Source organism: Otolemur garnettii, unplaced genomic scaffold (genome assembly GCF_000181295.1).
Source record: "Otolemur garnettii isolate 467f Iridium unplaced genomic scaffold, OtoGar3 scaffold00201, whole genome shotgun sequence".
Classification (NCBI taxonomy): domain Eukaryota; kingdom Metazoa; phylum Chordata; class Mammalia; order Primates; family Galagidae; genus Otolemur; species Otolemur garnettii.
Window position 1 is genome coordinate 618,985 of NW_003852596.1, and position 13,371 is coordinate 632,355.

At 37.2% G+C, this 13,371-nt stretch overlaps 1 pseudogene; it reads left to right on the plus strand.

The window, feature by feature from the left end:
* LOC100959608 overlaps nucleotides 1-3,935 on the plus strand; it is a 9,274-nt pseudogene extending 5,339 nt beyond the window's left edge.
* The last annotated feature ends 9,436 nt before the right edge of the window (nucleotides 3,936-13,371 follow it).

The following is a 13,371-nucleotide window of genomic DNA, read 5'->3' on the forward strand; positions in this document are numbered from 1 at the left end:
TTTCTTCTGCTGGGTTTGGAGTTGGAATGTTCTTCCTTTTCCAGTTGCTTGAGATGTCCTATTAAATGGTTGACTTCCTCTCTTTCCATTCTCTGGAGGACACTATAAATTTGCAACACTACAAATTTCCCTCTTAGGACTGCCTTTGTAGTATCTCAGAGGTTCTGATAGTTTGTGTCTTCATTATTGTTCTGTTCCAAAAATTTGGTAATTTCCTTCTTAATCTCAACTTTGATCTAGCTATCGTTCAGCATAAGGTTATTTAGTTTCCATGTCTTTGTATTAATATGCAGATTCCTGTTATTGGTGAGTTCAACTTTTATTCCATGATGGTCCAAGAAGGTGCAAGGAATAATTTCTATACTTTTGAATTTACTGAGGTTAGACTTGTGACCTAAGATGTGGTCAATTTTGGAGGATGTTCCATGGACTGATGAGAAGAATGTGTATTCAGTTTTGTTAGGATGAAATGTTCTGTAGATGTCTGTTAAATTCAATTGTTGTATGGTAAAGTTTAAGTCCAAAATTTATTTGCTTAGTTTCTTATGGGAGGATCTATCCAACATTTCCAAAGGGGTGTTCAAATCTCTTACTATTATGGTGCTGAAAGATATCAAATTGTTTATGTCTGTTAGGGTCTCCCTTATAAATTGAGAAGCATTCTGGTTGGGCACATAATTTTAATAAGTGTTATCTCATCATGTTGACTGTTTCCCTTAACAAATATTAAGTGACCATCTTTGTCTTTCCTTACTTTTGTTAGTTTCAAGACTAATGTGTCTGCAAATAAAATTGCAATCCCTGCTTTTTTCTGGTTTCCATTTGCCTGGATTTAGATGTCCATCCCTTCACCCTGATTCTATATTTATCCTTTAAGATAAGATGAAATTCTTGTATGCAGCAGATATCTGGCCTGAGATTTTGTATCCAGTCTGCCAACCTGTGCCTCTTTTAGAGAACAATTTAAGCTATTCATGTTAATTGAGAGTATTGATAGGCCTGGTAGTATTTGGGGTGTCAAGTTCTTTGAAAGATTAGTGGATGTTTTTAATCCTTTGCCACTGTGGAAGTTGGGTTATGGTCAAAAATTTCTGAGTGAGTTTACTTTGGTGGTAGAGCATTGTGCTGGTCATTGTGGAGGATGGGTCTGAGAATATCCTGGAGAGCTGGTTTAGTTATGGCAAATTTCTTCAACATGTGAATGTCATTAAAGTATTTGACTTCTCCATCATAATTGAGACTCAGTTTGGCTGGATATAGAATCCTAAGTTGAAAGTTGTTTTATTTTAGGAGATTGAAGGTTGATGACCATTCTCTTCTGGCTTGAAAAGTTTCATCAGAGATGTCTGCAGTCATTCTAATGTTCTTCCCCTCATAGGTTATGGGTTCTTATGTCTGGCTGCTTGCAGGATTTTCTGCTTCATATTAGCTTTGGCGAAGTTAATTACAGTGTGTCTCAGGGATGCTGTATTTGGATTAAGTCAAGCTGGGGTTCTGAAAATGTCTGCTATTTGAATTTCAGTGTCTCTTGCCATGTTTGGGAAGTTTTCTTCTATTATCACTTGGAGTAGAACATCTGTGCTTTTCATATGATTCTTATCTCCTTCAGGAATTCCAGTAAGGCTAATGTTTGCTTTTTTGGAATGGTCCCACAACTCTCTCAGGAAATGATCCATTTTTGCTCCCCACTTCTCTTCATCTTTGATCATTTGGGAGCGTTCAAAAGCTTTGTTTTCAACATCAGAGATCCTTTTGTATGCCTGCTCCATTCTATTATTGAGAGAGGGATGCAAATTCTTGCCTCAATTTGTCAAAATCTTTGGTGATTTTATCTTTGAATTCATTGAATTCTTGAGACAACTTTTGAATTGCTCCATTATCAGATAGTCTTTTAAAAATAACTATATTAACATGTCATCTCAATAGACAGGGTAAAAGCATTTGAAAAAATTTAACATATGAGGACTCTTCAGAAAGTATTTAACCATGTAATCCAAATAAATAGAGAATGTGAGGTCACTGTGTCCTCACATTGGTGGCACTGTACAAACAACTCAGTAAGATTTTAAACCTTGGTACATTAGTGTTTCAAAGCTGTGTTTGTGTCGATGTATGGTGTTGTCTTATTGAGTGGTGTTCATTATGGTCATTGTGTGTTTGTGTGTGCCATAGTGAGAATGTTGGAGTTTGGATTAGGGCAATGAGCAAACATTAAATTTCTTGTTAAACTTGGCAAGAGTGTGGCTTGGTGCCTATAGCACAGTGATTATGGTGATAGCCACATGCACTGAGGCTGGCAGGTTCAAGCTCAGCCCTGGCCTGCTAAACAACGATGACAACTACAACAAGAAAGTGGCCAGACACTGTGGTGGGTGCCTATAGCTCCAGCTGCTTGGGAGGCTGAGGCAAGAGAATCACTTGAGCCCAGGAGTTTGAGGTTGCTGTAATCGGTGATGCCACGGCACTCAACCCAGGGTGACATAGTGAAACTATGTCTGTCTCAAAAAACAAACAAACAAAAGCATGGCAAGAGTGGAAGTGAAATTTTAAAAAAAGGGTTTCAAAATTGCTTTGAAGGGGGGCGGCACCTATGGCTCAAAGGAGTAGGGCTCCAGCCCCATATGCTGGAGGTGGCGGGTTCAAACCCAGCCCTGCTGATGGGCACCTAGTTGAATATGACATAGATGAAGTGGTGTATGATTAAGCTTCATCTTATCAGAACATTAAAGTTATACACTCGAAGAAAAAAAAAATTTTTTGAGACAGAGTCTCACTACGTCACCCTCATTAGAATGCCATGGCATCACAGCTCACTGAGCAACCTTAAACTCTTGGACTCAAGTGATTCTCTTGCTTCAGCCTTCCAAGTATCTGAAACTATAGGCACCTGCCACAATGCCCAGGTGTTTTGTTATTGCAGTTGTCCTTGTTTAGCAGGCCCCCATCGGGTTTCTAACCCACCAGCCTTAGTGTATGTGGCTGGTGTCCTAACTGTTGAGCTATGGGCATTGAGCCAACTCAAAGAAATTTGGAAACATTTTCATCCTTAGTGGGAATGTTAATTTGGGAGAGAGTGATTTCACATATACCCGGGCCATCATGGGCAGTGGCTAAGAAGATTATATGGGCAAAGATATACTGATTATGAGAGGCAGAGATGGGGGCATTTTATGTAAAATAGTCAAATTTAAACCAAAGATGGTCACCACGGTAGAGATTGACCAAATGGTAATTGATGGATATAAGATGTATATGCGAAAAACGTGTGGTGACTTAGACAATCTTAAAGGAGACTGCTGCAACCAGGTTCTAATAGATGACTGTATTCCAGTACTTAAGAGGTGCACCAAAGAAGGGAGCAAGTTTAGCTTGGCACCTGTAGCTCAGTGAGTAGGGTGCCAGCCACATATACCGAAGCGGGTGGCTTGGAACCCAGTCTGGGCCTGCTAAGCAATGGCACTTGTACCCCCAAAATAGCCGGGCATTGTGGTGGGCACCTGTAGTCCCAGTTACTTGGGAGGCTGAGGCAAGAGAATTGCTTAAGCCGAAGAGTTGGAGGTTGCTGTGAGCTGTGACTCCATGGCACTCTACCAAGGGTGACATAGTAAGACTGTTTCAAAAAAAAAAAAAAAAAAGGGAGAGAGTTTGATTACGTGATTAATGATTTGATGTTCTAATCTCCACATCTCCAGAAGAAGATCCCACCTGGGAGTTTCTCCAACTGATTCTTGACCTCTCAATGAAAGTATTGAAACAGGATGGGAAATATTTTTACACAGGGGAACTGCATCAATCTGACAGAAACCCTGTTGCTCTATGAAGAACAGCTTGAGTGCCTATATTGTCCCATGGATTTCTCAAAGGAGATTGTTGGCATCCCTTCATACTTGGAATTGTGGGTCTTTTACACTATTTGGAAGAAAGCTAAACTTTAAAGATGACTATCCCTAATCATGAGTGCTGCAAATAGCCTTCCTGATCTCCATTTGCTGTACATGACATCCAAACGAGTCAGGCAATCCCTTAATCTTTTTTTTTTAAATTATTATTTTTAATTTCAAAAAAGGAAATGGAAAATGTATATTCTGATGAGCTAGAGTGTTATTTTTTTTTTGAATGTCACTGAAGGACAGTTAGACAGCACAGCTGACCCCCTAGAATGTGGTTTTTTTTTTTATTTCTGTATGGGCTTTGTTGTTGTTTTGGTAAGCTTTCAATTTTGATGTTTGGAGGAATGAACATCATTGTTTTGTTCTGGAGGGAAGTTCTTGATGGTATTTATTTTCTCCCAAATTGACTTAGATATTAAAATTTGGTGCTTGTAAGAGTTAAAATAATCAGCAATCGTCTGATCTCTTTTCTGAATGTATTTATCTTCATTCGTTCTTTACGAGGTTTTTGTGTCTAGTCCTTATCTTAAACATTGTTATTGTTATTAAATGTGAAGCCTTTTCAATTTAGTGAATTCAAAAAGTGGAAACCAAATAAACACATGTATATAGATAGAGAAAATTTAAAAAAGAGTTAAAATAATGAATAGCAATGCTTCAATTAAAGTTACAAAAGAGAAAAAAATAAAAAGTGATTATAAGAGACTACTGTGAATAATTGTATACAAACACATTAGAAAACCTACATGAAATGGGCAAATTCCTAGAAACACACAAACTACCAATTTTGATTCAAGAAGAAATATAATTCTGAAGAGACCTATAAAAAGTTTTTTTTAAAAACCTATAAAAAGATTGAAGCAGTAATCAAAAACATCCCAAAAAAGAAAAGTCCAGGAACAGATGGCTTCACTGGTGAATTCTACAAAACATTTAAAGAAGAATTAACACCAATCCTTGTTAAACGTCCAAAAAATAGAAAAGGAGGGAACATTTTTAATTCATTCTATGATACCAGTGTTATCCTGATACCAAAGCCAAAGATAACATGGGGAAAGAAAACTACAAACCAATATTGCTTATGAACATATATGTAAAAATTCTCAACAAAATGAGACTAAACTAAGTCCAATAGCATATTAAAAGGATTATACATGACAAATAATTTTTTTTTTTTTTTTGCCCAGACTTGCAAGGGTGGTTCATTCTAAGAAAATCCTTCAAATTAATAGAATAAAGGGAATAAAATCCCATGGTCAAGTAAATTTGTGCAGGAAAATCATTTGTCAAAATACAACATCCATTCATGATTTTGAAAAACATGCCCAATCTCAGTAACAGAGGTAATTTCTTCAATGTGATAAATGGTATTTAGGAAAATCCACAGCTCACTTCATACTCAGTGGTGAAAGCCAGAAAGTTTTCTTGTGATCAGGAATAAAACAAGGATGTTTACTTTCACCATTGGTATCTAACAGTGTACTGGGAGCAATTAGGCAAGGTGAAGAAATGAAAGGACCCAACATGGAAAAAATGGACTATCTCTATTTGAAGAAGATGATTCTATGTCTAGAAAATCTCAAAGAATCCCCCCTCCCAAGAAAACTATGAGCATTATGGAACAAATTCAACAAATTTGCAGGGTACAAGACTAATTCACAAAAATTAGTGTGTTTCTGTATACCAGCAATGAACATTATGAAAAGTAATTTAAGAAAATAATCCAATTCATAATATCATCCAAAGGAATAAAATATGAAAGAATAAATGTGTAACCAAGAAAGCAAGAGATTTATACCCTGAAACTTATGAAACATTTCTTAGGAAATTAACGAACACTTAAATAAATGGGAAAACATTCCATGTTCACCAACTGTCAAGATTTAATAATGTTACAAGGATAACACAAGCCAAAGAAGCCTACCAATTCAATGCAAAACATAGCAAAATTCCATTGGTCTTTTTTTGCAGTAATGAAAAATCTGACCTTCGAATTCTTAAGGACTTACATGTGGCTTTGATTAGCCTGAACATTCTTTTAAAAGAAGAAAAAAAGGGAGAAAAATCCACTTTCAAATTTCAAATCTTACTACAAAGCAACAGGAATCCAAACACTGTGGTACTGGTGTAAGGACAGATCTATAGACCAGTGTGATGGAACTGAGAGTCCACAAATAAATCCATAATTCTAGGGTGAATTCATTCTTGACAAGGGGCACCAATAGGAAGAGAATTCTGTCTTCAACAAGTGATGATGGCACAGCTGGATATTCACATACAAAAGAATTAAGTTAGGCCCCTACCTCACATCATGTACAAAAATTAAATTAGATCAGACCTAAACATAAGAACTAAAACTGTAAAACTTTTAGAATAAAGACTTGGATATGCCCTAAAGGATTGACAATAAAAAAAAAATTGGACTTCATCTCAATTAAACTATTTTGTGCATAAAAGGACATTATCAAGAAAAGCAAAAGATAACCTCCTCAATAGGAAAAAAAATATTTATAAATCATATTTCTGATAAAGGTCTAATATTAAGAATACATAAAGAACTCTTGCAAATCAACTACAAAAAGACAAGCAAAAACAGAGACATTGACATATGGATCAGAACAAAGAACCTACAGACGAGATCATACTCATATTCCCATCTGATTTTTGGCAAAACACATGAAAACATACACTGGGAAAAAGAATCCATATTCAATTAGTTGGGGTGAGAAAACTAGATAGCCATATATAAAAGACTAAAACGGGATCTGCACCTCTCACTGCCCACAAAAATTCACTCACAATGGATAAAACACTTAAACCTAAGGCAGGAAGCTATAAGAATTCTAGAATTCTAGAAAAAAATATTGGAAAAACTGTTACAGATAATTGGCCTAGGAAAAGAATTCATGAAGAAGATCCCAAAAGGAATGATAGCAACAACAAAAATAAATAAATGGGACCTGATGAAATTGAAAAGCTTCTTCACAGCCAAGGACACATCAAAAAGTGCAAATAGACAACCCACAGAATTGGAAATAATATTTGCCTGCTCTACATGTGATAAGAGACTGATAAAAAGAATCTACAAAAAACCCAAGAAAATTGAAAAGAGAAGATCAAACAACCCATTAAAAAGTAGGCAAAAGACATGAGCAGAAACTTTTCTAATGAAGACCTGCAGGCGGAATGGAGACCATTCTTGGCAAGGGAAAACACACCCAGAAAAGGGGAAAATAAAAAAAAAAAAAAAAAACTAAGTGAGGTCGAACAAAGAAAATTCAGATAGTTTACTTTTAAACCAGCTGCTGCTAAATTTCTTATCAGAACAAGTTTCCTGCTTTTCCTAAAAGTCTGGCCTTCTGGGGATAACACCCCTGCTGGGTCTATAAACACTCTGGAGGAATAATGGCCACAGAGGAAGCTGTGCATAAGGCCTAGAAAGAAACATTAACTAGGCTGTCCCCTGCCCAGTTAACAGTCAAAGTAAATGCCTCGTGGAGATTTGTATTTGGCTGGAGTGGAGAACAAGGGAACAGCACAAGCCCTGAAATATGGGTAAGGAGGGCTTATATCCCTCATCGCAGAGGAAGACCCTCTGGGTGGTGATGAGAGGAAAATACCTCTTTTCTACCGATTCTTCAGAGATTGATGCCAGTGGCGTTTTCCGTAGTAGTGAACCAGCAGAGATTTAACACCACCCTAGGAATCTGTGTGTGTCACCGCAGACGGGAGGCTGCCCCTATATAAGGCTCAAGCTCCAGATTTCTTAAGGCTGCTCAAACCTTTCAGATTAATGATTATAGAAACTATAGCAGCTGATATGCTCACTTAGAGAAACTGCTGCCGTCTTTGTTCCATTCCTCAATTTACCCTCTGGGCTAATGAGCAAATAGCCTTCAATAAAAGCTGAGTGGAACAAACACTCCGGGCCACCATCAGAGCCCTACAAATGGGCTGTGGTCCCCTAAGTTCCCACTTTTGAAAATTCTTTTCTGTGTGTCTTGTCTGTTTATCTCTCCTCATTTCTTTTTTTCTTTTCTTTTTTTTTTTTTTTGAGACAGAGCCTCAAGCTGTTCCCCTGGGTAGAGTGCCGTGGCATTACAGCTCACAGCAACCTCCAACTCCTGGGCTCAAGCGAGTCTCCTGCCTCCACCTCCCAAGTAGCTGGGACCACAGGCGCCCGCCACAACACCCCGCCATTTTTTGGTTGCAGCTGTCATTGTTGTTTGGCGGGCCCGGGCTGGGGATTCGAACCCGCCACCTTAGGTGTACGTGGCTGGCGCCTTAGCCGGTTGAGCTATAGGCGCCAAGCCATCTCTCCTCATTTCTAACTTTATTATTTTTTCAGTTGGTTGTCCCCAGATCCACAGGTCTTAATGGACCCTGCCCCCAGGGCAGGACCCCAGCAAAGACCAATTAATTAGGCCAACAAATACATGAAAAAATGCTTACCGCCTCTAATCACCAGGGAAATGCCAAATCCAAACTACATTGAGATATCACCTAATTCCAGTGAGAATGGCTCACATCATAAAGTTTCAAAGCAACAGATGCTGGTGTGGATGCTGAGAGAAAGGAATTCTTACGTATTTTTGGTACAACCTCTATGGAAAATTGTATGGAGATACTTCAAAGAATTTAAAATAGACCTACATTTGATGCAGCAATCCCACTTCTGGGTATACACCCAAAGGAGAGAAAAGGTCATTTTATAAAAAGGACATCTGTACTCCAATGTTTTTATTTTATTTTATTTTTTTATTAAAGCATAGCAGTGTACGTTAATACTATCATGGGGTAAAGTGTACTATTTCTATATACAATTTGAAATACTTTCATCCAACTGGTTAACACAGCCTTCATGTCTTTTTCTTAGTTATTGTGTTAAGACATTTATACTCTACATTTAGAGAGATTCACATGTACTTTTATAGGATGAACCATAGGCGTGATCCCACCAATCACCCTCCCCCCTCCTCTCCTCTCCCTCTTCCCTCTCCCCTCTCCCCATATTCCTGGGCTAAAATTGGGTTATAGCTTTCCTATGAAAGCTATAAATTAGCTTCCTAGTAGGGCTGAGTACATTGGATACTTTTTCTTCCATTCTTGAGATGCTTTGCTAAGAAGAATATTTTCCAGCTCCATCCATGTAAACATGAAGGAGGTAAAGTCTCCATCTTTCTTAATGGCTGCATAGTATTCCATGGTGTACATACAGCACAATTTATTGATCTATTCATGGGTTGATGGGCACTCCAATTTTTATAGTAGCACAATTCACAATTGCAAATACATCAAAACAATCCAAGTGCCCACCAATACATGAATGGCTTAATAAAATGGGGTATTGCAATGCCATGGACTACTACTCAGCCATAAAAAAATGGCTATTATCTTTTTTGATAACCTGGATGGAACTGGAAACCATTCTTCTAAGTGAAACATGACAAGAATGGAGAAACAAACACATGTACTCCGTGCCAAATTGGAATCAATTGATTAACATTTAAGTGCACATATGGAAGTACATCTCAATGAAAATCAAGCTGGGGGGAGGTTAGAGGAGGGTACTAGTAAATGTACACCTATTTGGTATAGTGCACACTACCTCTGTGAAGGGCACTCTTATAACTTTGACTCAATCTGTTCAAAAACAAAGTATGTGAATAAAATATGTGTAATCCCTAACAGTCTGATATAATAAGAAAAATAGGCAAAGGAATTGGTTAGATACTTCTCCAAAGAACATATATAAAAGACCAACAAGGAAATTAAAAGATGCTTAACATCATTAGTTATTAGAGAAGTACAAATCTAAACCACAATGAGATACAACTTTACACCCACAAGGATGGCTATAGTGTTTTTTTTTTTTTAAATGGAAAATAATAAGTGTTTGCAAGGATATGGAAAAATTGCAACCCTTTTACATTGCCAATGGGAATGTAAAATGGTTCAGACATTTTGGAAAACCACTTTGCAGATCCTCAAAAAGATAAATATAGACTTAACATATGATCTAGAAATTTTACTTCTATGTATATACCTAACAGAATTCAAGACATACAGCCACCCCCAAACTTTTATTTTTTTTAAAGTCTAATGAGTTAACATTTATTTATTTATTTTTACTGTTTCAGGTTAATTGAGTGTACAAAGAATTAGGTTAAAATGTTTGCATTTGTTAGGTAAAGTCCCTCTTATAATTGTGTCCTGCCCCCTAGAGGTGTTCCATACACCCTAATATTGTGCCCAATTAAGTGAGCACACCCCTATCTCCCTCTGTCCTCTCCTCTCCCCACTTTCTCATTCTCCTGCCCCCCCACCATGAATTGATTTGAGTTTTCCTCTTATATGGGTGTGTACTAGATCGCCTATTGGCTTCATATTAGAATTGAGTAAGTGGGATTCTTGCTTCTCCATTCTTGTGATACTTTACTAAGAAGAAACACAGAAAGTTTTAAGTGAAATGAATTTCATAGCAATATCATTCATAGTAGCCATAAGGGATGAGCAAATTATGGTATATGCATACAGTAGAATGAGATACTGATACATACTGCACCATGAGTGAGCCTTGAATACATCATTTAAGTGAAAGAAGTCAGACACCAAAGTTACAGTTTGAGGGTGGTGCCTGTGGCTCAAAGGAGGAAGGCGCCGGCTCCATATACTGGAGGTGGTGGGTTCAAACCCAGCCCTGGCCAAAAACTGCAAAAAAAAAAAAGTTACATTTTGAATGATTCTATTTATATGAAATATTTATAATTGGTAAATCCATAAGTACCGAAAGCGAGTTAGTGCATGCCACAGGATCAGTTGCTTAATAGACATGGGGTTTAATTGTGCATTGATGAAAAAAATATAGGAAAAAGGTAGATGTGGTAATTGGATAACATGTGATTTACCAAGTGTTACTGAATTATTCATTTAAAAATGATCAATTCTATGTTATGTGTATTTAACTTCCATAAATATTTATTGTTTAAAAATCTAAAAGTTATTTTCTAAAATGAATGAACAGCTCACCATCAACATGTCTATGTACAAAGTGTAACAAGGTACCATGAAAAGAAGCAAATGACAGTAGAAAAATGCTCCAAACATCTTCCAAGGTGGAATTTATGAGACACAAAGTTTTAAAAATACAAGTTTGTAAAAATATGTTTGCTATGTTTCATCAAATAAGATATAATGTTAAAATATCTGTAGGGAATAGGAAATTATTTTTAAAAAGCAGATATGCAGATTTGAATTGTAATTAAATATGATATCCAGAAATAAAAAAATACTGCAACTGAGATTTAAAATTCAGTGGATGAGTTTGACTACAGAAGAAATAAAAAATCCAAATGCCTCTATACGTATTAAAGAAATTAAATTTTTCAGGCCGGGAGCAGTCACTAATGCCGGGAATCCTAGCACTCTGGGAGGGAGAGGAGGGCAGATTATCTTAGCTCCGGGGTTCAAGACCAGCCTGAGCAAGAGCGAGACCCCATCTCTAAAAATAGCTGGGCGTTGTGGTGAGTGCCTATAGTCTCAGCTACTTGGGAGATTGAGGCAAGAGATTCATTTGAGCCCAAAAGTTTGAGGTTGCTGTGAGTTATGATGCCATAGCACTCTACTGAAGGTGACAAAGTAAGACTCTGTTAAAAAAAAAAAAAAGGAAATTACATATGACCTTAGAACAATTGGGCTTAATAGACATACATAGAACATACCATCCCAAAGTTAAAGAATATACTTTCTCCAGAATAGATCCTATCCTAGGACTCACCTCAACAAAATCAGAACTGAAATTACACCTTGTATCTTTTCAGACCACAAGGCAATAAAGGTAGAACTCCAACAATTTTTATCCCCACACAAAGGCATGGAAACTAAACAAGTTTATGCTTAATGACAATTGGGTCAAGAAAGAGATAAAGGAGGAAATTATTAACTTCCTTGAGCATAACAACAATGAAGAGACAAGCCACTAAAACCAGTGGGATACTAAGCAGTCCCAAGGGGAGACGGAAATTTATCGCATTAGATGCCTACATCCAAAAAACAGGAAAAGACCACATCAACAACCTAATTAATCATCTTAAATGCAAAAGGAAGAGAAATCCAATCCCAAACCAAGCAAAAGAAAAGAAATAACCCAACTTAAATCAGAAATAAATGAAATTGAAAATAAAAGAATCATTCAGAAAATTAATGAAACAAATAGTTGGTTCTTCAAAAAGATAAATAAGCCAGATGCAGTGGCATATGCCTGTAGTCCCAGCTACTTGGGAGGCTGAGACAGGAAGATCACTTGAGTCCGGGAGCTCTGGGCTGTAATACACTATGCCGATTAGGTGTCCACACTAAGTTCAGCATCAATATAGTGATCTCCCACGAGCGGGGGGCCACCAGGTTGCCTAAGGAGGGGTAAACCAGCCCAGGTCGGAAATGGAGCAGGTCAAAACTCCCATGCTGATCAGTAGTGGGATCGCACCTGTGAATAGCCACTGCACATAGCAAGACCCCATCTCTTAAAAAAAATACAAAAAGATAAATAAAATCAAGAAACCTTTAGGCAGATTAACCAGAAACAGAAAAGATCTTAATAACCTTAATCAGAAATGAAAAGGATGAAATAACAACAGATACCACAGAGGATTTAACTATAAGGAAATAGATCTCTTAAACAGACCAATATCAAGCACTGAGATTGAAAAAACAATAAAAAATTTTTACAACAACAACAAAAAAAGCCCGAGACAAGATGGCTTCACACTAGAATTCTACCCAACCTTCAAAGACTAGCTTGTACCAACCTATACTGCAGAACCTATTCCAAAATATTGAGAAGGAAGGAACCTTCCCCAACAAGTTTCTATGAAGCAAACATCACCCTGATACAATAACCAGGAAAGGACCCAACTAAAAAGGAGAAGTACAGACCAATTTCACTAATGAATATCAATGTAAAAATACTCAATAAAATATTGGCTAAGAGATTTCAGCCACACATTAAAAAATTATATATCACGAAATGTAGGGTTCATCCCCAGAGATACAAGGCTGATTTGACGTATGCAAATCCATAAATGTAATTCACCATATAAACAAAAGCAAAACCAAAGACCATATGATCCTCTCAATAGATGAAGAAAAAAGCATTTGGTAAAATTCAGCATCCTTTTCTAACAAGATCATTTAAGAAAATAGGCAGTGGTGACACATATTTTAAGCAGATTGAAGCCACGTATGACAAACCCTTAGCTAACATCATACTGAATGGAGTAAAAATGAAAGCTTTTCCATTTAGAAGTGGAACCAGATAAGGATGTCCACTATTGCCACTACTGTTCAACACAGTGCTGGAATCAAACAAGAGAAGGATATAAAGGTTAGCCCACATCACAAAGTCCCAAAGATGCAGATGCTGGTGTGGACGTGGAGAGAGGGGAACACTTTTACATTGCTGGTGGGGCTGCAAACTAATACA